Genomic DNA, 26,499 nt, shown 5'->3' with positions numbered 1-26,499 from the left:
TCCCATGGAGGAAAGTGCGCGTGGTGACTGTTGTATTCAACCCCGATGCAATTTCTGTGTTTCATCAACACTCTGATAGTCCATACATTACAGAATGCCTCCTGATGTGCATCGGAATCTACTACGGGTCTTCCAAGGAACGATCAAAGCGTAGACTGTTTCAGACATTACTCCCATGAAGGAAAGTGCGCATGGTGAATGTTGTATTTACTCCAGATGAAAGTTCTGTGTTTCATCAACACTCTGATAGTCCACAGATTACAGAATGCCTCCAGATGTGCATCGCAAACTACCACTGGTCTTCCAGGGAACGATCAAAGCGTAGAATGTTCGAGACATTACGTACACTGAGGAAAGTGCGCATGGTGACTGTTGTATTCAATCCCGATGCAATTTCTGTGCTTCATCAACACTCTGATAGTCCACAGATTACAGAATGCCTCCAGATGTGCATCGGAAACTACCACTGGTCTTCCAGGGAACGATCAAATCGTAGAATTTTTGAGACATTACGAACATGGAGGAAAGTGCGCATGGTGACTGTTGTATTCAATCACGATGTAATTTCTGTGTTTCATCAACACTTTGAACGTCCACAGATTACAGAATGCATCCAGATGTGCATCGGAAACTACTACTGGCCTTCCAGGGAACGATCAAAGCGTAGATTGTTTGAGACATTACTCCCGTGAAGGAAAGTGCGCATGGTGAATGTTGTATTTCCTCCCGATGAAATTTCTGTGTTGCATCAACACTCTGATAGTGCACAGATTACAGAATGCCTCCAGATGTGCATCGGAAACTACTACTGGTCTTCCAGGGAACGATCAAAGCGTAGACTCTTAGAGACATTACTCCCATGGAGGAAAGTGCGATGGTGACTGTTGTATTCAATCCCGATGCAATTTCTGTGTTTCATCAACACTCTGATAGTCCACAGATTACAGAATGCCTCCAGATGTGCATCGGAAACTACCACTGGTCTTCCAGGGAACGATCAAAGCGTAGAATGTTTGAGACATTACTAACATGGAGGAAAGTGCACATGGTGACTGTTGTATTCAATCACGATGCAATTTCTGTGTTTCATCAACACTTTGAAGGTCCACAGATTACAGAATGCATCCAGATGTGCATCGGAAACTACTACTGGTCTTCCAGGGAACGATCAAAGCTTAGACTGTTTGAGACATTACTCCCGTGGAGGAAAGTGAGCATGGTGACTGTTGTATTCAATCTCGATGCAATTTCTGTGTTTCATCAACACTCTGATAGTCCACAGATTACAGAATGCCTCCAGATCTGCATCGGAAACTACCACTGGTCTTCCAGGGAACGATGAAAGCGTAGACTGTTTGAGACATTACCCCGTGGAGCAAAGTGCGCATGGTTACTGTTGTATTCAATCCCGATGCAATTTCTGTGTCTCATCAACACTCTGATAGTCCACAGATTACTTAATGCCACAAGATGTGCATCGGAAAGTACTACTGGTCTTCCATTGAACGATCAAAGCGTAGACTGTTTGAGACATTACTCCCGTGGAGGAAAGTGCACATGGTGACAGTTGTATTCAATCCCGATGCAATTTCTGTGTTTCATCAACACTTTGAAGGTCCACAGATTACAGAATGCATCCAGATGTGCATCGGAAACTACTACTGCTCTTCCAGGGAACGATCAAAGCGTAGACTCTTAGAGACATTACTCCCATGGAGGAAAGTGCACATGGTGACTGTTGTATTCAATCTCGATGCAATTTCTGTGTTTCATCAACACTCTGATAGTCCACAGATTACAGAATGCCTCCAGATCTGCATCGGAAACTACCACTGGTCTTCCAGGGAACGATGAAAGCGTAGACTGTTTGAGACATTACTCCCGTGGAGGAAAGTGAGCATGGTGACTGTTGTATTCAATCCCGATGCCATTTCTGTGTTTCATCAACACTCTAATAGTAAACAGATTACAGAATGCCTCCAGACGTGCATCGGAAACTACTACTGGTCTTCCAGGGAAGGATCAAAGCGTAGACTGTTTGAGACGTTACTCCCGTGGAGGAAAGTGAGCATGGTGACTGTTGTATTCAATCCCGATGCAATTTCTGTGTCTCATCAACACTCTGAGAGTCCACAGATTACTTAATGCCACAAGATGTGCATCGGAAAGTACTACTGGTATTCCAGGGATCGATCAAAGCGTAGACTGTTTGAGACATTACTCCCGTGGAGGAATGTGCGCATGGTTACTGTTGTATTCAATCCCGATGCAATATCTGTGTTTCATCAACACTTTGAAGGTCCACAGATTGCAGAATGCCTCCAGATGTGCATCGGAAACAACTACTGGTCTTCCAGGGAACGAACAAAGCGTAGACTGTTTGAGACATTACTCCCATGGAGGAAAGTGCGCGTGGTGACTGTTGTATTCAACCCCGATGCAATTTCTGTGTTTCATCAACACTCTGATAGTCCATACATTACAGAATGCCTCCTGATGTGCATCGGAATCTACTACGGGTCTTCCAAGGAACGATCAAAGCGTAGACTGTTTCAGACATTACTCCCATGAAGGAAAGTGCGCATGGTGAATGTTGTATTTACTCCCGATGAAAGTTCTGTGTTTCATCAACACTCTGATAGTCCACAGATTACAGAATGCCTCCAGATGTGCATCGCAAACTACCACTGGTCTTCCAGGGAACGATCAAAGCGTAGAATGTTCGAGACATTACGTACACTGAGGAAAGTGCGCATGGTGACTGTTGTATTCAATCCCGATGCAATTTCTGTGCTTCATCAACACTCTGATAGTCCACAGATTACAGAATGCCTCCAGATGTGCATCGGAAACTACCACTGGTCTTCCAGGGAACGATCAAATCGTAGAATGTTTGAGACATTACGAACATGGAGGAAAGTGCGCATGGTGACTGTTGTATTCAATCACGATGTAATTTCTGTGTTTCATCAACACTTTGAACGTCCACAGATTACAGAATGCATCCAGATGTGCATCGGAAACTACTACTGGCCTTCCAGGGAACGATCAAAGCGTAGATTGTTTGAGACATTACTCCCGTGAAGGAAAGTGCGCATGGTGAATGTTGTATTTCCTCCCGATGAAATTTCTGTGTTGCATCAACACTCTGATAGTGCACAGATTACAGAATGCCACAAGATGTGCATCGGAAACTACTACTGGTCTTCCAGGGAACGATCAAAGCGTAGACTCTTAGAGACATTACTCCCATGGAGGAAAGTGCGATGGTGACTGTTGTATTCAATCCCGATGCAATTTCTGTGTTTCATCAACACTCTGATAGTCCACAGATTACAGAATGCCTCCAGATGTGCATCGGAAACTACCACTGGTCTTCCAGGGAACGATCAAAGCGTAGAATGTTTGAGACATTACTAACATGGAGGAAAGTGCACATGGTGACTGTTGTATTCAATCACGATGCAATTTCTGTGTTTCATCAACACTTTGAAGGTCCACAGATTACAGAATGCATCCAGATGTGCATCGGAAACTACTACTGGTCTTCCAGGGAACGATCAAAGCTTAGACTGTTTGAGACATTACTCCCGTGGAGGAAAGTGAGCATGGTGACTGTTGTATTCAATCTCGATGCAGTTTCTGTGTTTCATCAACACTCTGATAGTCCACAGATTACAGAATGCCTCCAGATCTGCATCGGAAACTACCACTGGTCTTCCAGGGAACGATGAAAGCGTAGACTGTTTGAGACATTACCCCGTGGAGCAAAGTGCGCATGGTTACTGTTGTATTCAATCCCGATGCAATTTCTGTGTCTCATCAACACTCTGATAGTCCACAGATTACTGAATGCCACAAGATGTGCATCGGAAAGTACTACTGGTCTTCCATTGAACGATCAAAGCGTAGACTGTTTGAGACATTACTCCCGTGGAGGAAAGTGCACATGGTGACAGTTGTATTCAATCCCGATGCAATTTCTGTGTTTCATCAACACTTTGAAGGTCCACAGATTACAGAATGCATCCAGATGTGCATCGGAAACTACTACTGCTCTTCCAGGGAACGATCAAATCGTAGACTCTTAGAGACATTACTCCCATGGGGGAAAGTGCACATGGTGACTGTTGTATTCAATCTCGATGCAATTTCTGTGTTTCATCAACACTCTGATAGTCCACAGATTACAGAATGACTCCAGATCTGCATCGGAAACTACCACTGGTCTTCCAGGGAACGATGAAAGCGTAGACTGTTTGAGACATTACCCCGTGGAGCAAAGTGCGCATGGTTACTGTTGTATTCAATCCCGATGCAATTTCTGTGTTTCATCAACACTCTGATAGTCCACAGATTACTTAATGCCACAAGATGTGCATCGGAAAGCACTACTGGTCTTCCATTGAACGATCAAAGCGTAGACTGTTTGAGACATTACTCCCGTGGAGGAAAGTGCACATGGTGACAGTTGTATTCAATCCCGATGCAATTTCTGTGTTTCATTAACACTTTGAAGGTCCACAGATTACAGAATGCATCCAGATGTGCATCGGAAACTACTACTGCTCTTCCAGGGAACGATCAAAGCGTAGACTCTTAGAGACATTACTCCCATGGAGGAAAGTGCACATGGTGACTGTTGTATTCAATCTCGATGCAATTTCTGTGTTTCATCAACACTCTGATAGTCCACAGATTACAGAATGCCTCCAGATCTGCATCGGAAACTACCACTGGTCTTCCAGGGAACGATGAAAGCGTAGACTGTTTGAGACATTACTCCCGTGGAGGAAAGTGAGCATGGTGACTGTTGTATTCAATCCCGATGCCATTTCTGTGTTTCATCAACACTCTAATAGTAAACAGATTACAGAATGCCTCCAGACGTGCATCGGAAACTACTACTGGTCTTCCAGGGAAGGATCAAAGCGTAGACTGTTTGAGACGTTACTCCCGTGGAGGAAAGTGAGCATGGTGACTGTTGTATTCAATCCCGATGCAATTTCTGTGTCTCATCAACACTCTGAGAGTCCACAGATTACTTAATGCCACAAGATGTGCATCGGAAAGTACTACTGGTATTCCAGGGATCGATCAAAGCGTAGACTGTTTGAGACATTACTCCCGTGGAGGAATGTGCGCATGGTTACTGTTGTATTCAATCCCGATGCAATATCTGTGTTTCATCAACACTTTGAAGGTCCACAGATTGCAGAATGCCTCCAGATGTGCATCGGAAACAACTACTGGTCTCCCAGGGAACGAACAAAGCGTAGACTGTTTGAGACATTACTCCCATGGAGGAAAGTGCGCGTGGTGACTGTTGTATTCAACCCCGATGCAATTTCTGTGTTTCATCAACACTCTGATAGTCCATACATTACAGAATGCCTCCTGATGTGCATCGGAATCTACTACGGGTCTTCCAAGGAACGATCAAAGCGTAGACTGTTTCAGACATTACTCCCATGAAGGAAAGTGCGCATGGTGAATGTTGTATTTACTCCCGATGAAAGTTCTGTGTTTCATCAACACTCTGATAGTCCACAGATTACAGAATGCCTCCAGATGTGCATCGCAAACTACCACTGGTCTTCCAGGGAACGATCAAAGCGTAGAATGTTCGAGACATTACGTACACTGAGGAAAGTGCGCATGGTGACTGTTGTATTCAATCCCGATGCAATTTCTGTGCTTCATCAACACTCTGATAGTCCACAGATTACAGAATGCCTCCAGATGTGCATCGGAAACTACCACTGGTCTTCCAGGGAACGATCAAATCGTAGAATTTTTGAGACATTACGAACATGGAGGAAAGTGCGCATGGTGACTGTTGTATTCAATCACGATGTAATTTCTGTGTTTCATCAACACTTTGAACGTCCACAGATTACAGAATGCATCCAGATGTGCATCGGAAACTACTACTGGCCTTCCAGGGAACGATCAAAGCGTAGATTGTTTGAGACATTACTCCCGTGAAGGAAAGTGCGCATGGTGAATGTTGTATTTCCTCCCGATGAAATTTCTGTGTTGCATCAACACTCTGATAGTGCACAGATTACAGAATGCCTCCAGATGTGCATCGGAAACTACTACTGGTCTTCCAGGGAACGATCAAAGCGTAGACTCTTAGAGACATTACTCCCATGGAGGAAAGTGCGATGGTGACTGTTGTATTCAATCCCGATGCAATTTCTGTGTTTCATCAACACTCTGATAGTCCACAGATTACAGAATGCCTCCAGATGTGCATCGGAAACTACCACTGGTCTTCCAGGGAACGATCAAAGCGTAGAATGTTTGAGACATTACTAACATGGAGGAAAGTGCACATGGTGACTGTTGTATTCAATCACGATGCAATTTCTGTGTTTCATCAACACTTTGAAGGTCCACAGATTACAGAATGCATCCAGATGTGCATCGGAAACTACTACTGGTCTTCCAGGGAACGATCAAAGCTTAGACTGTTTGAGACATTACTCCCGTGGAGGAAAGTGAGCATGGTGACTGTTGTATTCAATCTCGATGCAATTTCTGTGTTTCATCAACACTCTGATAGTCCACAGATTACAGAATGCCTCCAGATCTGCATCGGAAACTACCACTGGTCTTCCAGGGAACGATGAAAGCGTAGACTGTTTGAGACATTACCCCGTGGAGCAAAGTGCGCATGGTTACTGTTGTATTCAATCCCGATGCAATTTCTGTGTCTCATCAACACTCTGATAGTCCACAGATTACTTAATGCCACAAGATGTGCATCGGAAAGTACTACTGGTCTTCCATTGAACGATCAAAGCGTAGACTGTTTGAGACATTACTCCCGTGGAGGAAAGTGCACATGGTGACAGTTGTATTCAATCCCGATGCAATTTCTGTGTTTCATCAACACTTTGAAGGTCCACAGATTACAGAATGCATCCAGATGTGCATCGGAAACTACTACTGCTCTTCCAGGGAACGATCAAAGCGTAGACTCTTAGAGACATTACTCCCATGGAGGAAAGTGCGCGTGGTGACTGTTGTATTCAACCCCGATGCAATTTCTGTGTTTCATCAACACTCTGATAGTCCATACATTACAGAATGCCTCCTGATGTGCATCGGAATCTACTACGGGTCTTCCAAGGAACGATCAAAGCGTAGACTGTTTCAGACATTACTCCCATGAAGGAAAGTGCGCATGGTGAATGTTGTATTTACTCCCGATGAAAGTTCTGTGTTTCATCAACACTCTGATAGTCCACAGATTACAGAATGCCTCCAGATGTGCATCGCAAACTACCACTGGTCTTCCAGGGAACGATCAAAGCGTAGAATGTTCGAGACATTACGTACACTGAGGAAAGTGCGCATGGTGACTGTTGTATTCAATCCCGATGCAATTTCTGTGCTTCATCAACACTCTGATAGTCCACAGATTACAGAATGCCTCCAGATGTGCATCGGAAACTACCACTGGTCTTCCAGGGAACGATCAAATCGTAGAATGTTTGAGACATTACGAACATGGAGGAAAGTGCGCATGGTGACTGTTGTATTCAATCACGATGTAATTTCTGTGTTTCATCAACACTTTGAACGTCCACAGATTACAGAATGCATCCAGATGTGCATCGGAAACTACTACTGGCCTTCCAGGGAACGATCAAAGCGTAGATTGTTTGAGACATTACTCCCGTGAAGGAAAGTGCGCATGGTGAATGTTGTATTTCCTCCCGATGAAATTTCTGTGTTGCATCAACACTCTGATAGTGCACAGATTACAGAATGCCACAAGATGTGCATCGGAAACTACTACTGGTCTTCCAGGGAACGATCAAAGCGTAGACTCTTAGAGACATTACTCCCATGGAGGAAAGTGCGATGGTGACTGTTGTATTCAATCCCGATGCAATTTCTGTGTTTCATCAACACTCTGATAGTCCACAGATTACAGAATGCCTCCAGATGTGCATCGGAAACTACCACTGGTCTTCCAGGGAACGATCAAAGCGTAGAATGTTTGAGACATTACTAACATGGAGGAAAGTGCACATGGTGACTGTTGTATTCAATCACGATGCAATTTCTGTGTTTCATCAACACTTTGAAGGTCCACAGATTACAGAATGCATCCAGATGTGCATCGGAAACTACTACTGGTCTTCCAGGGAACGATCAAAGCTTAGACTGTTTGAGACATTACTCCCGTGGAGGAAAGTGAGCATGGTGACTGTTGTATTCAATCTCGATGCAGTTTCTGTGTTTCATCAACACTCTGATAGTCCACAGATTACAGAATGCCTCCAGATCTGCATCGGAAACTACCACTGGTCTTCCAGGGAACGATGAAAGCGTAGACTGTTTGAGACATTACCCCGTGGAGCAAAGTGCGCATGGTTACTGTTGTATTCAATCCCGATGCAATTTCTGTGTCTCATCAACACTCTGATAGTCCACAGATTACTGAATGCCACAAGATGTGCATCGGAAAGTACTACTGGTCTTCCATTGAACGATCAAAGCGTAGACTGTTTGAGACATTACTCCCGTGGAGGAAAGTGCACATGGTGACAGTTGTATTCAATCCCGATGCAATTTCTGTGTTTCATCAACACTTTGAAGGTCCACAGATTACAGAATGCATCCAGATGTGCATCGGAAACTACTACTGCTCTTCCAGGGAACGATCAAATCGTAGACTCTTAGAGACATTACTCCCATGGGGGAAAGTGCACATGGTGACTGTTGTATTCAATCTCGATGCAATTTCTGTGTTTCATCAACACTCTGATAGTCCACAGATTACAGAATGCCTCCAGATCTGCATCGGAAACTACCACTGGTCTTCCAGGGAACGATGAAAGCGTAGACTGTTTGAGACATTACTCCCGTGGAGGAAAGTGAGCATGGTGACTGTTGTATTCAATCCCGATGCCATTTCTGTGTTTCATCAACACTCTAATAGTCCACAGATTACAGAATGCCTCCAGACGTGCATCGGAAACTACTACTGGTCTTCCAGGGAACGATCAAAGCGTAGACTGTTTGAGACATTACTCCCATGGCGGAATGTGCGCATGGTTACTGTTGTATTCAATCCCGATGCAATATCTGTGTTTCATCAACACTTTGAAGGTCCACAGATTGCAGAATGCCTCCAGATGTGCATCGGAAACAACTACTGGTCTTCCAGGGAACGAACAAAGCGTAGACTGTTTGAGACATTACTCCCATGGAGGAAAGTGCGCGTGGTGACTGTTGTATTCAACCCCGATGCAATTTCTGTGTTTCATCAACACTCTGATAGTCCATAGATTACAGAATGCCTCCTGATGTGCATCGGAATCTACTACGGGTCTTCCAAGGAACGATCAAAGCGTAGACTGTTTCAGACATTACTCCCATGAAGGAAAGTGCGCATGGTGAATGTTGTATTTACTCCCGATGAAAGTTCTGTGTTTCATCAACACTCTGATAGTCCACAGATTACAGAATGCCTCCAGATGTGCATCGGAAACCACCACTGGTCTTCCAGGGAACGATCAAAGCGTAGAATGTTTGAGACATTACGAACATGGAGAAAGTGCGCATGGTGACTGTTGTATTCAATCCCGATGCAATTTCTGTGCTTCATCAACACTCTGATAGTCCACAGATTACAGAATGCCTCCAGATGTGCATCGGAAACTACCACTGGTCTTCCAGGGAACGATCAAATCGTAGAATGTTTGAGACATTACGAACATGGAGGAAAGTGCGCATGGTGACTGTTGTATTCAATCACGATGTAATTTCTGTGTTTCATCAACACTTTGAACGTCCACAGATTACAGAATGCATCCAGATGTGCATCGGAAACTACTACTGGCCTTCCAGGGAACGATCAAAGCGTAGATTGTTTGAGACATTACTCCCGTGAAGGAAAGTGCGCATGGTGAATGTTGTATTTCCTCCCGATGAAATTTCTGTGTTGCATCAACACTCTGATAGTGCACAGATTACAGAATGCCTCCAGATGTGCATCGGAAACTACTACTGGCCTTCCAGGGAACGATCAAAGCGTAGACTCTTAGAGACATTACTCCCATGGAGGAAAGTGCGATGGTGACTGTTGTATTCAATCCCGATGCAATTTCTGTGTTTCATCAACACTCTGATAGTCCACAGATTACAGAATGCCTCCAGATGTGCATCGGAAACTACCACTGGTCTTCCAGGGAACGATCAAAGCGTAGAATATTTGAGACATTACTAACATGGAGGAAAGTGCGCTTGGTGACTGTTGTATTCAATCCCGATGCAATTTCTGTGTTTCATCAACACTTTGAAGGTCCACAGATTACAGAATGCATCCAGATGTGCATCGGAAAGTACTACTGGTCTTCCAGGGAACGATCAAAGCGTAGACTGTTTGAGACATTACTCAAGTGGAGCAATGTGCGCATGGTGACTGTTGTATTCAATCCTGATGCAATTTCTGTGTCTCATCAACACTCTGATTGTCCACAGATTACTTAAAGCCACCAGATGTGCATCGGAAACTACTACTGGCCTTCCAGGGAACGATCAAAGCGTAGACTGTTTGGGACATTACTCCCATGGAGGAATGAGGGCATTGTGACTGTTGTATTCAATCCCGATGCAATTTCTGTGTTTCATCAACACTCTGATAGTCCACAGATTACAGAATGCCTCCAGATGTGCATCGGAAACTACTACTAGTCTTCCAGGGAACGATCAAAGCGTAGACTCTTAGAGACATTACTCCCATGGAGGAAAGTACACATGGTGACTGTTGTATTTAATCCCGATGCAATTTCTGGGTTTCATCAACACTCTGATAGTCCACAGATTACAGAATGCCTCCAGATGTGCATCGGAAACTACCACTGGTCTTCCAGGGAACGATCAAAGCGTAGAATGTTTGAGACATTACTAACATGGAGGAAAGTGCGCATGGTGAGTGTTGTATTCAATCACGATGCAATTTCTGTGTGTCATCAACACTTTGAAGGTCCACAGATTACAGAATGCATCCAGATGTGCATCGGAAACTTCTACTGGTCTTCCAGGGAACGATCAAATCGTAGACTGTTTGAGACATTACTCCCGTGGAGCAATGTGCGCATGGTGACTGTTGTATTCAATCCCGATGCAATTTCTGTGTTTCATCAACACTCTGATAGTCCGCAGATTACAGAATGCCACCAGACGTCCATCAGAAACTATTACTGGTCTCGCAGGGAACGATCAAAGCGTAGACTGTTTGAGACATTACTTCTGTGGAGGAAAGTGAGCATTGTGACTGTTGTATTCAATCTCGATGCAATGTCTGTGTTTCATCAACACTCCGATAGTCCACAGATTACAGAGTGCCACCAGATGTGCATCGGAAACTACTACTGGTCTTCCAGGGAACGATCAAAGCGTAGATTGTTTGAGACATTACCCCGTGGAGCAAAGTGCGCATGGTTACTGTTGTATTCAATCCCGATGCAATTTCTGTGTCTCATCAACACTCTGATAGTCCACAGATTACTTAATGCCACAAGATGTGCATCGGAAAGTACTACTGGTCTTCCATTGAACGATCAAAGCGTAGAATGTTTGAGACATTACTAACATGGAGGAAAGTGCGCTTGGTGACTGTTGTATTCAATCCCGATGCAATTTCTGTGTTTTATCAACACTTTGAAGGTCCACAGATTACAGAATGCATCCAGATGTGCATCGGAAAGTACTACTGGTCTTCCAGGGAACGATCAAAGCGTAGACTGTTTGAGACATTACTCAAGTGGAGCAATGTGCGCATGGTGACTGTTGTATTCAATCCTGATGCAATTTCTGTGTCTCATCAACACTCTGATTGTCCACAGATTACTTAAAGCCACCAGATGTGCATCGGAAACTACTACTGGCCTTCCAGGGAACGATCAAAGCGTAGACTGTTTGGGACATTACTCCCATGGAGGAATGAGGGCATTGTGACTGTTGTATTCAATCCCGATGCAATTTCTGTGTTTCATCAACACTCTGATAGTCCACAGATTACAGAATGCCTCCAGATGTGCATCGGAAACTACTACTAGTCTTCCAGGGAACGATCAAAGCGTAGACTCTTAGAGACATTACTCCCATGGAGGAAAGTACACATGGTGACTGTTGTATTTAATCCCGATGCAATTTCTGGGTTTCATCAACACTCTGATAGTCCACAGATTACAGAATGCCTCCAGATGTGCATCGGAAACTACCACTGGTCTTCCAGGGAACGATCAAAGCGTAGAATGTTTGAGACATTACTAACATGGAGGAAAGTGCGCATGGTGAGTGTTGTATTCAATCACGATGCAATTTCTGTGTGTCATCAACACTTTGAAGGTCCACAGATTACAGAATGCATCCAGATGTGCATCGGAAACTTCTACTGGTCTTCCAGGGAACGATCAAATCGTAGACTGTTTGAGACATTACTCCCGTGGAGCAATGTGCGCATGGTGACTGTTGTATTCAATCCCGATGCAATTTCTGTGTTTCATCAACACTCTGATAGTCCGCAGATTACAGAATGCCACCAGACGTCCATCAGAAACTATTACTGGTCTCGCAGGGAACGATCAAAGCGTAGACTGTTTGAGACATTACTTCTGTGGAGGAAAGTGAGCATTGTGACTGTTGTATTCAATCTCGATGCAATGTCTGTGTTTCATCAACACTCTGATAGTCCACAGATTACAGAGTGCCACCAGATGTGCATCGGAAACTACTACTGGTCTTCCAGGGAACGATCAAAGCGTAGATTGTTTGAGACATTACCCCGTGGAGCAAAGTGCGCATGGTTACTGTTGTATTCAATCCCGATGCAATTTCTGTGTCTCATCAACACTCTGATAGTCCACAGATTACTTAATGCCACAAGATGTGCATCGGAAAGTACTACTGGTCTTCCATTGAACGATCAAAGCGTAGACTGTTTGAGACATTACTCGCCTGGAGGAAAGTGCACATGGTGACAGTTATATTCAAACCCGATGCAATTTCTGTGTTTCATCAACACTCTGATAGTCCATAGATTACAGAATGCCTCCAGATGTGCATCGGAATCTACTACTGGTCTTCCAGGGAACGATCAAAGCGTAGACTGTTTCAGACATTACTCCCATGAAGGAAAGTGCGCATGGTGACTGTTGTATTCAATCACGATGCAATTTCTGTGTTTCATCAACACTTTGAAGGTCTACAGATTACAGAATGCATCCAGATGTGCATCGGAAACTACTACTGCTCTTCCAGGGAACGATCAAAGCGTAGACTCTTAGAGACATTACTCCCATGGAGGAAAGTGCACATGGTGACTGTTGTATTCAATCTCGATGCAATTTCTGTGTTTCATCAACACTCTGATAGTCCACAGATTACAGAATGCCTCCAGATCTGCATCGGAAACTACTACTGGTCTTCCAGGGAAGGATCAAAGCGTAGACTGTTTGAGACATTACTCCCGTGGAGGAAAGTGAGCATGGTGACTGTTGTATTCTATCCCGATGCAATTTCTGTGTCTCATCAACACTCTGAGAGTCCACAGATTACTTAATGCCACAAGATGTGCATCGGAAAGTACTACTGGTCTTCCAGGGAACGATCAAAGCGTAGACTGTTTGAGACATTACACCCGTGGAGGAAAGTGCGCATGGTTACTGTTGTATTCAATCCCGATGCAATATCTGTGTTTCATCAACACTTTGAAGGTCCACAGATTGCAGAATGCCTCCAGATGTGCATCGGAAACAACTACTGGTTTTCCAGGGAACGATCAAAGCGTAGACTGTTTGAGACATTACTCCCATGGAGGAAAGTGCGCGTGGTGACTGTTGTATTCAATCCCGATGCAATTTCTGTGTTTCATCAACACTCTGATAGTCCATAGATTACAGAATGCCTCCTGATGTGCATCGGAATCTACTACGGGTCTTCCAAGGAACGATCAAAGCGTAGACTGTTTCAGACATTACTCCCATGAAGGAAATTGCGCATGGTGAATGTTGTATTTCCTCCCATGAAAGTTCTGTGTTTCATCAACACTCTGATAGTCCACAGATTACAGAATGCCTCCAGATGTGCATCGGAAACTACCTCTGGTCTTCCAGGGAACGATCAAAGCGTAGACTATTAGAGACATTACTCCCATGGAGGAAAGTGCGATGGTGACTGTTGTATTCAATCCCGATGCAATTTCTGTGTTTCATTAACACACTGATAGTCCACAGATTACAGAATGCCTCCAGATGTGCATCGGAAACTACCACTGGTCTTCCAGGAACGATCAAAGCGTAGAATGTTTGAGACATTACGAACATGGAGGAAAGTGCGCATGGTGACTGTTGTATTCAATCACGATGTAATTTCTGTGTTTCATCAACACTTTGAAGGTCCACAGATTACAGAATGCATCCAGATGTGCATCGGAAACTACTACTGGCCTTCCAGGGAACGATCAAAGCGTAGACTGTTTGAGACATTACTCAAGTGAAGCAATGTGCGCATGGTGACTGTTGTATTCAATCCTGATGCAATTTCTGTGTCTCATCAACACTCTGATTGTCCACAGATTACTTAAAGCCACCAGACGTCCATCAGAAACTATTACTGGTCTCGCAGGGTACGATCAAAGCGTAGACTGTTTGAGACATTACTCAAGTGGAGCAATGTGCGCATGGTGACTGTTGTATTTAATCCCGATGCAATATCTGGGTTTCATCAACACTCTGATAGTCCACAGATTACAGAATGCCTCCAGATGTGCATCGGAAACTACCACTGGTCTTCCAGGGAACGATCAAAGCGTAGAATGTTTGAGACATTACTAACATGGAGGAAAGTGCGCAAGATGACTGTTGTATTCAATCACGATGCAATTTCTGTGTGTCATCAACACTTTGAAGGTCCACAGATTACAGAATGCATCCAGATGTGCATCGGAAACTTCTACTGGTCTTCCAGGGAACGATCAAATCGTAGACTGTTTGAGACATTACTCCCGTGGAGCAATGTGCGCATGGTGACTGTTGTATTCAATCCCGATGCAATTTCTGTGCTTCATCAACACTCTGATAGTCCGCAGATTACAGAATGCCACCAGACGTCTATCAGAAACTATGACTGGTCTCGCAGGGTACGATCAAAGCGTAGACTGTTTGAGACATTACTTCTGTGGAGGAAAGTGAGCATTGTGACTGTTGTATTCAATCTCGATGCAATGTCTGTGTTTCATCAACACTCTGATAGTCCACAGATTACAGAGTGCCACCAGATGTGCATCGGAAACTACTACTGGTCTTCCAGGGAACGATCAAAGCGTAAACTGTTTGAGACATTACACCAATGGAGGAAAGTGCGCATGGTGACTGTTGTATTCAATCCCGATGCAATTTCTGTGTTTCATCAACACTCTGATAGTCCACAGATTACAGAATGCCTCCAGATGTGCATCGGAAACTACCTCTGGTCTTCCAGGGAACGATCAAAGCGTAGACTATTAGAGACATTACTCCCATGGAGGAAAGTGCGATGGTGACTGTTGTATTCAATCGCGATGCAATTTCTGTGTTTCATCAACACACTGATAGTCCACAGATTACAGAATGCCTCCAGATGTGCATCGGAAACTACCACTGGTCTTCCAGGGAACGATCAAAGCGTAGAATGTTTGAGACATTACGAACATGGAGGAAAGTGCGCATGGTGACTGTTGTATTCAATCACGATGTAATTTCTGTGTTTCATCAACACTTTGAAGGTCCACAGATTACAGAATGCATCCAGATGTGCATCGGAAACTACTACTGGCCTTCCAGGGAACGATCAAAGCGTAGAATGTTTGAGACATTACGAACATGGAGGAAAGTGCGCATGGTGACTGTTGTATTCAATAACGATGTAATTTCTGTGTTTCATCAACACTTTGAAGGTCCACAGATTACAGAATGCATCCAGATGTGCATCGGAAAGTACTACTGGTCTTCCAGGGAACGATCAAAGCGTAGACTGTTTGAGACATTACTCAAGTGGAGCAATGTGCGCATGGTGACTGTTGTATTCAATCCTGATGCAATTTCTGTGTCTCATCAACACTCTGATTGTCCACAGATTACTTAAAGCCACCAGACGTCCATCAGAAACTATTACTGGTCTCGCAGGGTACGATCAAAGCGTAGACTGTTTGAGACATTACTCAAGTGGAGCAATGTGCGCATGGTGACTGTTGTATTTAATCCCGATGCAATTTCTGGGTTTCATCAACACTCTGATAGTCCACAGATTACAGAATGCCTCCAGATGTGCATCGGAAACTACCACTGGTCTTCCAGGGAACGATCAAAGCGTAGAATGTTTGAGACATTACTAACATGGAGGAAAGTGCGCAAGATGACTGTTGTATTCAATCACGATGCAATTTCTGTGTGTCATCAACACTTTGAAGGTCCACAGATTACAGAATGCATCCAGATGTGCATCGGAAACTTCTACTGGTCTTCCAGGGAACGATCAAATCGTAGACTGTTTGAGACATTACTCCCGTGGAGCAATGTGCGCATGGTGACTGTTGTATTCAATCCCGATGCAATTTCTGTGTTTCATCAACACTCTGATAGTCCGAAGATTACAGAATGCCACCAGACGTCCATCAGAAACTATGACTGGTCTCGCAGGGTACGATCAAAGCGTAGACTGTTTGAGACATTACTTCTGTGGAGGAAAGTGAGCATTGTGACTGTTGTATTCAATCTCGATGCAATGTCTGTGTTTCATCAACACTCTGATAGTCCACAGATTACAGAGTGCCACCAGATGTGCATCGGAAACTACTACTGGTCTTCCAGGGAACGATCAAAGCGTAGATTGTTTGAGACATTACCCCGTGGAGCAAAGTGCGCATGGTTACTGTTGTATTCAATCCCGATGCAATTTCTGTGTCTCATCAACACTCTGATAGTCCACAGATTACTTAATGCCACAAGATGTGCATCGGAAAGTACTACTGGTCTTCCATTGAACGATCAAAGCGTAGACTGTTTGAGACATTACTCCCGTAGAGGAAAGTGCACATAGTGACAGTTGTATTCAATCCCGATGCAATTTCTGTGTTTCATCAACATTCTGATAGTCCATAGATTACAGAATGCCTCCAGATGTGCATCGGAATCTACTACTGGTCTTCCAGGGAAGGATCAAAGCGTAGACTGTTTGAGACATTACACCCGTGGAGGAAAGTGCGCATGGTTACTGTTGTATTCAATCCCGATGCAATATCTGTGTTTCATCAACACTTTGAAGGTCCACAGATTGCAGAATGCCTCCAGATGTGCATCGGAAACAACTACTGGTCTTCCAGGGAACGATCAAAGCGTAGACTGTTTGAGACATTACTCCCATGGAGGAAAGTGCGCGTGGTGACTGTTGTATTCAATCCCGATGCAATTTCTGTGTTTCATCAACACTCTGATAGTCCATAGATTACAGAATGCCTCCTGATGTGCATCGGAATCTACTACGGGTCTTCCAAGGAACGATCAAAGCGTAGACTGTTTCAGACATTACTCCCATGAAGGAAAGTGCGCATGGTGAATGTTGTATTTCCTCCCATGAAAGTTCTGTGTTTCATCAACACTCTGATAGTCCACAAATTACAGAATGCCTCCAGATGTGCATCGGAAACTACCTCTGGTCTTCCAGGGAACGATCAAAGCGTAGACTATTAGGGACATTACTCCCATGGAGGAAAGTGCGATGGTGACTGTTGTATTCAATCGCGATGCAATTTCTGTGTTTCATCAACACACTGATAGTCCACAGATTACAGAATGCCTCCAGATGTGCATCGGAAACTACCACTGGTCTTCCAGGGAACGATCAAAGCGTAGAATGTTTGAGACATTACGAACATGGAGGAAAGTGCGCATGGTGACTGTTGTATTCAATCACGATGTAATTTCTGTGTTTCATCAACACTTTGAAGGTCCACAGATTACAGAATGCATCCAGATGTGCATCGGAAACTACTACTGGCCTTCCAGGGAACGATCAAAGCGTAGAATGTTTGAGACATTACGAACATGGAGGAAAGTGCGCATGGTGACTGTTGTATTCAATCACGATGTAATTTCTGTGTTTCATCAACACTTTGAAGGTCCACAGATTACAGAATGCATCCAGATGTGCATCGGAAAGTACTACTGGTCTTCCAGGGAACGATCAAAGCGTAGACTGTTTGAGACATTACTCAAGTGGAGCAATGTGCGCATGGTGACTGTTGTATTCAATCCTGATGCAATTTCTGTGTCTCATCAACACTCTGATTGTCCACAGATTACTTAAAGCCACCAGACGTCCATCAGAAACTATTACTGGTCTCGCAGGGTACGATCAAATCGTAGACTGTTTGAGACATTACTCAAGTGGAGCAATGTGCGCATGGTGACTGTTGTATTTAATCCCGATGCAATTTCTGGGTTTCATCAACACTCTGATAGTCCACAGATTACAGAATGCCTCCAGATGTGCATCGGAAACTACCACTGGTCTTCCAGGGAACGATCAAAGCGTAGAATGTTTGAGACATTACTAACATGGAGGAAAGTGCGCAAGATGACTGTTGTATTCAATCACGATGCAATTTCTGTGTGTCATCAACACTTTGAAGGTCCACAGATTACAGAATGCATCCAGATGTGCATCGGAAACTTCTACTGGTCTTCCAGGGAACGATCAAATCGTAGACTGTTTGAGACATTACTCCCGTGGAGCAATGTGCGCATGGTGACTGTTGTATTCAATCCCGATGCAATTTCTGTGTTTCATCAACACTCTGATAGTCCGAAGATTACAGAATGCCACCAGACGTCCATCAGAAACTATGACTGGTCTCGCAGGGTACGATCAAAGCGTAGACTGTTTGAGACATTACTTCTGTGGAGGAAAGTGAGCATTGTGACTGTTGTATTCAATCTCGATGCAATGTCTGTGTTTCATCAACACTCTGATAGTCCACAGATTACAGAGTGCCACCAGATGTGCATCGGAAACTACTACTGGTCTTCCAGGGAACGATCAAAGCGTAGATTGTTTGAGACATTACCCCGTGGAGCAAAGTGCGCATGGTTACTGTTGTATTCAATCCCGATGCAATTTCTGTGTCTCATCAACACTCTGATAGTCCACAGATTACTTAATGCCACAAGATGTGCATCGGAAAGTACTACTGGTCTTCCATTGAACGATCAAAGCGTAGACTGTTTGAGACATTACTCCCGTAGAGGAAAGTGCACATGGTGACAGTTGTATTCAATCCCGATGCAATTTCTGTGTTTCATCAACATTCTGATAGTCCATAGATTACAGAATGCCTCCAGATGTGCATCGGAATCTACTACTGGTCTTCCAGGGAAGGATCAAAGCGTAGACTGTTTGAGACATTACACCCGTGGAGGAAAGTGCGCATGGTTACTGTTGTATTCAATCCCGATGCAATATCTGTGTTTCATCAACACTTTGAAGGTCCACAGATTGCAGAATGCCTCCAGATGTGCATCGGAAACAACTACTGGTCTTCCAGGGAACGATCAAAGCGTAGACTGTTTGAGACATTACTCCCATGGAGGAAAGTGCGCGTGGTGACTGTTGTATTCAATCCCGATGCAATTTCTGTGTTTCATCAACACTCTGATAGTCCATAGATTACAGAATGCCTCCTGATGTGCATCGGAATCTACTACGGGTCTTCCAAGGAACGATCAAAGCGTAGACTGTTTCAGACATTACTCCCATGAAGGAAAGTGCGCATGGTGAATGTTGTATTTCCTCCCATGAAAGTTCTGTGTTTCATCAACACTCTGATAGTGCACAGATTACAGATTGCCTCCAGATGTGCATCGCAAACTACTACTGGTCTTCCAGGGAACGATCAAAGCGTAGACTATTAGAGACATTACTCCCATGGAGGAAAGTGCGATGGTGACTGTTGTATTCAATCCCGATGGAATTTCTGTGTTTCATCAACACTCTGATAGTCCACAGATTACAGAATGCATCCAGATGTGCATCGGAAACTACCACTGGTCTTCCAGGGAACGATCAAAGCGTAGAATGTTTGAGACATTACTAACATGGAGGAAAGTGCGCATGGTGACTGTTGTATTCAATCACGATGCAATTTCTGTGTTTCATGAACACTTTGAAGGTCCACAGATTACAGAATGCATCCAAATGTGCATCGGAAACTACTACTGGTCTTCCAGGGAACGATCAAAGCGTAGACTGTTTGAGACATTACTCCCGTGGAGCAATGTGCGCATGGTGACTGTTGTATTCAATCCCGATGCAATTTCTGTGTCTCATCAACACTCTGATTGTCCACAGATTGCTTAATGCCACCAGATGTGCATCGGAAACTACTACTGGACTTCCAGGGAACGATCAAAGCGTAGACTGTTTGAGACATTACTCACGTGGAGAAAGTGCGCATGGTGACAGTTGTATTCAATCCCGATGCAATTTCTGTGTTTCATCAACACTATGATAGTCCGAATATTACAGAATGCCACCAGACGTGCATTGGAAACTACTACTGCTCACCAGGGAACGATCAAATCGTTGACTCTTAGAGACATTACTCCCATGGAGGAAAGTGCGCATGGTGACTGTTGTATTCAATCTGGATGCAATTTCTGTGTTTCATCAACACTCTGATAGTCCACAGATTACAGAATGCCTCCAGATCTGCATCGGAAACTACCACTGGTCATCCAGGGAACGATGAAAGCGTAGACTGCTTGAGACATTACTCCCGTGGAGGAAAGTGAGCATGGTGACTGTTGTATTCAATCCCGTTGCCATTTCTGTGTTTCATCAACACTCTAATAGTCCACAGATTACAGAATGCCTCCAGACGTGCATCGGAAACTACTACTGGTCTTCCAGGGAAGGATCAAAGCGTAGACTGATTGAGACATTACTCCCGTGGAGGAAAGTGAGCATGGTGACTGTTGTATTCAATCCCGAAGCCATTTCTGTGTCTCATCAACACTCTGATAGTCCACAGATTACTTAATGCCACAACATGTGCATCGGAATGTACTACTGGTCTTCCAGGGAACGATCAAAGTGTAGACTGTTTGATACATTACTCCCTTGGAGGAAAGTGCGCATGGTGACTGTTGTATTCAATCCCGGTGCAATTTCTGTGTTTCATCAACACTTTGAAGGTCCACAGATTGCAGAATGCCTCCAGATGTGCATCGGAAACTACTACTGGTCTTCCAGGGAACGATCAAAGCGTAGACTGTTTGAGACATTACTCCCATGGAGGAAAGTGCGCATGGTGACTGTTGTATTCAATCCCGATGCAATTTCTGTGTTTCATCAACACTTTGATAGTCCATAGATTACAGAATGCCTCCTGATGTGCATCGGAATCTACTACTGGTCTTCCAGGGAACGATCAAAGCGTAGGCTGTTTCAGACATTACTCCCATGAGGGAAAGTGCGCATGGTGAATGTTGTATTTCCTCCCGATGAAATTTCTGTGTTTCATCAACACCCTGATAGTCCACAGATTACAGAATGCCTCCAGATGTGCATCGAAAACTACTACTGGTCTTCCAGGGAACGATCAAATCGTAGACCCTTAGAGACATTACTCCCATGGAGGAAAGTGCGATGGTGACTGTTGTATTCAATCCCGATGCAATTTCTGTGTTTCATCAACACTCTGATAGTCCACAGATTACAGAATGTCTCCAGATGTACATCGGAAACTACCACTGGTCTTCCAGGGAACGGTCAAAGCGTAGAATGTTTGAGACATTACTATAATGGAGGAAAGTGCGCATGGTGACTGTTGTATTCAATCACGATGCAATTTCTGTGTTTCATCAACACTTTGAAGGTCCACAGATTGCAGAATGCCTCCAGATGTGCATCGGAAACTACTACTGGTCTTCCAGGGAACGATGAAAGCGTAGATTGTTTGAGACATTACTCCCGTGGAGCAATGTGCGCATGATGACTGTTGTATTCAATCCCGATGCCATTTCTGTGTCTCATCAACACTCTGATTGTCCACAGATTGCTTAATGCCACCAGATGTGCATCGGAAACTACTACTGGTCTTCCAGGGAACGATCAAAGCGTAGACTGTTTGAGACATTACTCCCGTGGAGAAAGTGCGCATGGTGACTGTTGTATTCAATCCCGATGCAATTCCTGTGTTTCATCAACACTACGATAGTCGGCAGATTACAGAATGCCACCACACGAGCATTGGAAACTACTACTGCTCTTCCAGGGAACGATCAAAGCGTAGACTCTTAGAGACATTACTCCCATGGAGGAAAGTGCACATGGTGACTGTTGTATTCAATCTCGATGCAATTTCTGTGTTTCATCAACACTCTGATAGTCCACAGATTACAGAATGCCTCCAGATCTGCATCGGAAACTACCACTGGTCTTCCAGGGAACGATCAAAGCGTAAACTGTTTGAGACATTACTCCCGTGGAGGAAAGTGAGCATGGTGACTGTTGTATTCAATCCCGATGCCATTTCTGTGTTTCATCAACACTCTAATAGTCCACAGATTACAGAATGCCTCCAGACGTGCATCGGAAACTACTACTGGTATTCCAGGGAACGATCAAAGCGTAGACTGTTTGAGACATTACTCCAGTGGAGGAAAGTGACCATGGTGACTGTTGTATTCAATCCCGATGCAATTTCTGTGTTTCATCAACACTCTGATAGTCCACAAATTACAGAAAGCCACCAGATGTGCAACGTATACTACTACTGATCTTCCAGGGAACGATCAAATCGTAGACTGTTTGAGAATTTACTCCCGTGGATGAAAGTGCGCATGGTGACAGTTGTACTCAATCCCGATGCAATATCTGTATTTCATCAACACTTTGAATGTCCACAGATTACAGAATGCCTACAGATGTGCATCGGAAACTACTACTGGTCTTCCAGGGAACGTTCAAAGCGTAGACTGTTTGAGAAATTACTCCCATGGAGGAAAGGGCGACTGGTGACTGTCGTGTTTAATCCCGATGCAATTACTGAGTTTCATCAACACTCTGATAGTCCACAGATTACAGAATGCCTCCAGATGTGCATCGGAAACTACTACTTTACTTCCAGGGAACGATCAAAGCGTAGACTCTTAGAGACATTACTCCCATGGAGAATAGTGAGCATGGTCACTGTTGTATTCAATCCCGATGCAATTTCTGTGTTTCATCAACATTCTGATAGTCCACAGTTTACAGAATGCCTCCAGATGTGCATCGGAAACTACCACTGGTCTTCCAGGGAACGATCAATGCGTAGAATGTTTGAGACATTACTAACATGGAGGAAAGTGCGCATGGTGACTGTTGTATTCAATCCCGATGCAATTTCTGTGTCTCATCAACACTCTGATTGTCCACAGATTACTTAAAGCCACCAGATGTGCATCGGAAACTGCTACTGGTCTTCCAGAGAACGATCAAAGCGTAGACTGTTTGAGACATTACTCCCGTGGAGAAAGTGCGCATGGTGACTGTTGTATTCAATCCCGATGCCATTTCTGTGTTTCATCAACACTATGATAGTCGGCAGACTACAGAATGCCACCAGACGTGCATCAGAAACTACTACTGGTCTTCCAGGGAACGATCAAAGCGTAGACTGTATGAGACATTAATCCCGTGGAGAAAGTGCACATGGTGACTGTTGTATTCAATCCCGATGCAATTTCTGTGTTTCATCAACACTATGATAGTCGGCAGATTACAGAATGCCACCACACGTGCATTGGAAACTACTACTGCTCTTCCAGGGAACGATCAAAGCGTAGACTCTTAGAGACAATACTACCATGGAAGAAAGTGCGCATGGTGACTGTTGTATTCAATCTCTATGCAATTTCTGTGTTTCATCAACACTCTGATAGTCCACAGATTACAGAATACCTCCAGATCTGCATCGGAAACTACCACTGGTCTTCCAGGGAACGATCAAAGCGTAGACTGTTTGAGACATTACTCCCGTGGAGGAAAGTGAGCATGGTGACTGTTGTATTCAATCCCGATGCCATTTCTATGTTTCATCAACACTCTAATAGTCCACAGATTACAGAATGCCTCCAGACGTGCATCGGAAACTACTACTGGTCTTCCAGGGAACGATCAAATCGTAGACTGTTTGATACATTACTCCCGTGGAAGAAAGTGACCATGGTGACTGTTGTATTCAATCCCGATGCAATTTCTGTGTTTCATCAACACTCTGATAGTCCACAGATTACAGAAAGCCACCAGATGTGCATCGTAAACTACTACTGATCTTCTAGGGAACGATCAAATCGTAGACTGTTTGAGAAATTACTCCCGTGGATGAAAGTGCGCATGGTGACAGTTGTATTCAATCCCGATGCAATACCTGTATTTCATCAACACTTTGAAGGTCCACAGATTACAGAATGCCTACAGATGTGCATCGGAAACTACTACTGGCCTTCCAGGGAACGATCAAAGCGTAGACTGTTTGAGAAATTACTCCCATTCAGGAAAGGGCGACTGGTGACTGTCGTATTTAATCACGATGCAATTACTGAGTTTCATCAACACTCTGATAGTCCACAGATTACAGAATGCCTCCAGATGTGCATCGGAAACTACTACTGGTCTTCCAGGGAACGATCAAAGCGTAGACTCTTAGAGACATTACTCCCATGGAGAAAAGTGAGCATGGCGACTGTTGTATTCAATCCCGATGCAATTTCTGTGTTTCATAAACACTCTGATAGTCCACAGATTTCAGAATGCCTCCAGATGTGCATCGGAAACTACTACTGTTCTTCCAGGGAAAGATCAAAGCGTAGATTGTTTGAGACATTACCCCGTGGAGCAAAGTGCGCATGGTGACTGTTGTATTCAATCCCGATGCAATTTCTGAATCACATCAACACTCTGATAGTCCGAAGATTACTTAATGCCACAAGATGTGCATCGGAAAGTACTACTGGTCTTCCAGGGAACGATCAAAGCGTAGACTGTTTGAGACATTACTCCCATGGAGGAAAGTGCGCATGGTGACATTTGTATTCAATCCCGATGCAATATCTGTGTTTCATCAACACTTTGAAGGTCCACAGATTACAGAATACATCCAGATGTGCATCGGAAACTACTACTGGTCTTCCAGGGAACGATCAAAGCGTACATTCTTTGAGACATTACTCCCATGGAGAAAAGTGCACATGGTGACTGTTCTATTCAATCCCGATGCAATTTCTGTGTTTAATCAACACTCTGATAGTCCACAGATTACAGAATACCTCCAGATGTGCATCGGAAACTACTACTGGTCTTCCAGGGAACAATCAAAGCGTAGACTGTTTGAGACATTACTCCCATGGAGGAATGTGCGCATGGTGGCTTTTGTACTCAATCAAAATGCAATTACTGTGTTTCATCAACATTCTGACAGCCCACAGATTACAGAATGCCTCCAGATGTGCATCGGAATCTACTACTGGTCTTCCAGGGAAGGATCAAAGCGTAGACTGTTTGAGACATTACACCCGTGGAGGAAAGTGCGCATGGTTACTGTTGTATTCAATCCCGATGCAATATCTGTGTTTCATCAACACTTTGAAGGTCCACAGATTGCAGAATGCCTCCAGATGTGCATCGGAAACAACTACTGGTCTTCCAGGGAACGATCAAAGCGTAGACTGTTTGAGACATTACTCCCATGGAGGAAAGTGCGCGTGGTGACTGTTGTATTCAATCCCGATGCAATTTCTGTGTTTCATCAACACTCTGATAGTCCATAGATTACAGAATGCCTCCTGATGTGCATCGGAATCTACTACGGGTCTTCCAAGGAACGATCAAAGCGTAGACTGTTTCAGACATTACTCCCATGAAGGAAAGTGCGCATGGTGAATGTTGTATTTCCTCCCATGAAAGTTCTGTGTTTCATCAACACTCTGATAGTCCACAGATTACAGAATGCCTCCAGATGTGCATCGGAAACTACCTCTGGTCTTCCAGGGAACGATCAAAGCGTAGACTATTAGAGACATTACTCCCATGGAGGAAAGTGCGATGGTGACTGTTGTATTCAATCGCGATGCAATTTCTGTGTTTCATCAACACACTGATAGTCCACAGATTACAGAATGCCTCCAGATGTGCATCGGAAACTACCACTGGTCTTCCAGGGAACGATCAAAGCGTAGAATGTTTGAGACATTACGAACATGGAGGAAAGTGCGCATGGTGACTGTTGTATTCAATCACGATGTAATTTCTGTGTTTCATCAACACTTTGAAGGTCCACAGATTACAGAATGCATCCAGATGTGCATCGGAAACTACTACTGGCCTTCCAGGGAACGATCAAAGCGTAGAATGTTTGAGACATTACGAACATGGAGGAAAGTGCGCATGGTG

The sequence above is a fragment of the Schistocerca gregaria genome, chromosome 10 (assembly GCF_023897955.1).
Source record: "Schistocerca gregaria isolate iqSchGreg1 chromosome 10, iqSchGreg1.2, whole genome shotgun sequence".
NCBI lineage: Eukaryota > Metazoa > Arthropoda > Insecta > Orthoptera > Acrididae > Schistocerca > Schistocerca gregaria.
This window is presented reverse-complemented; position numbering follows the sequence as displayed.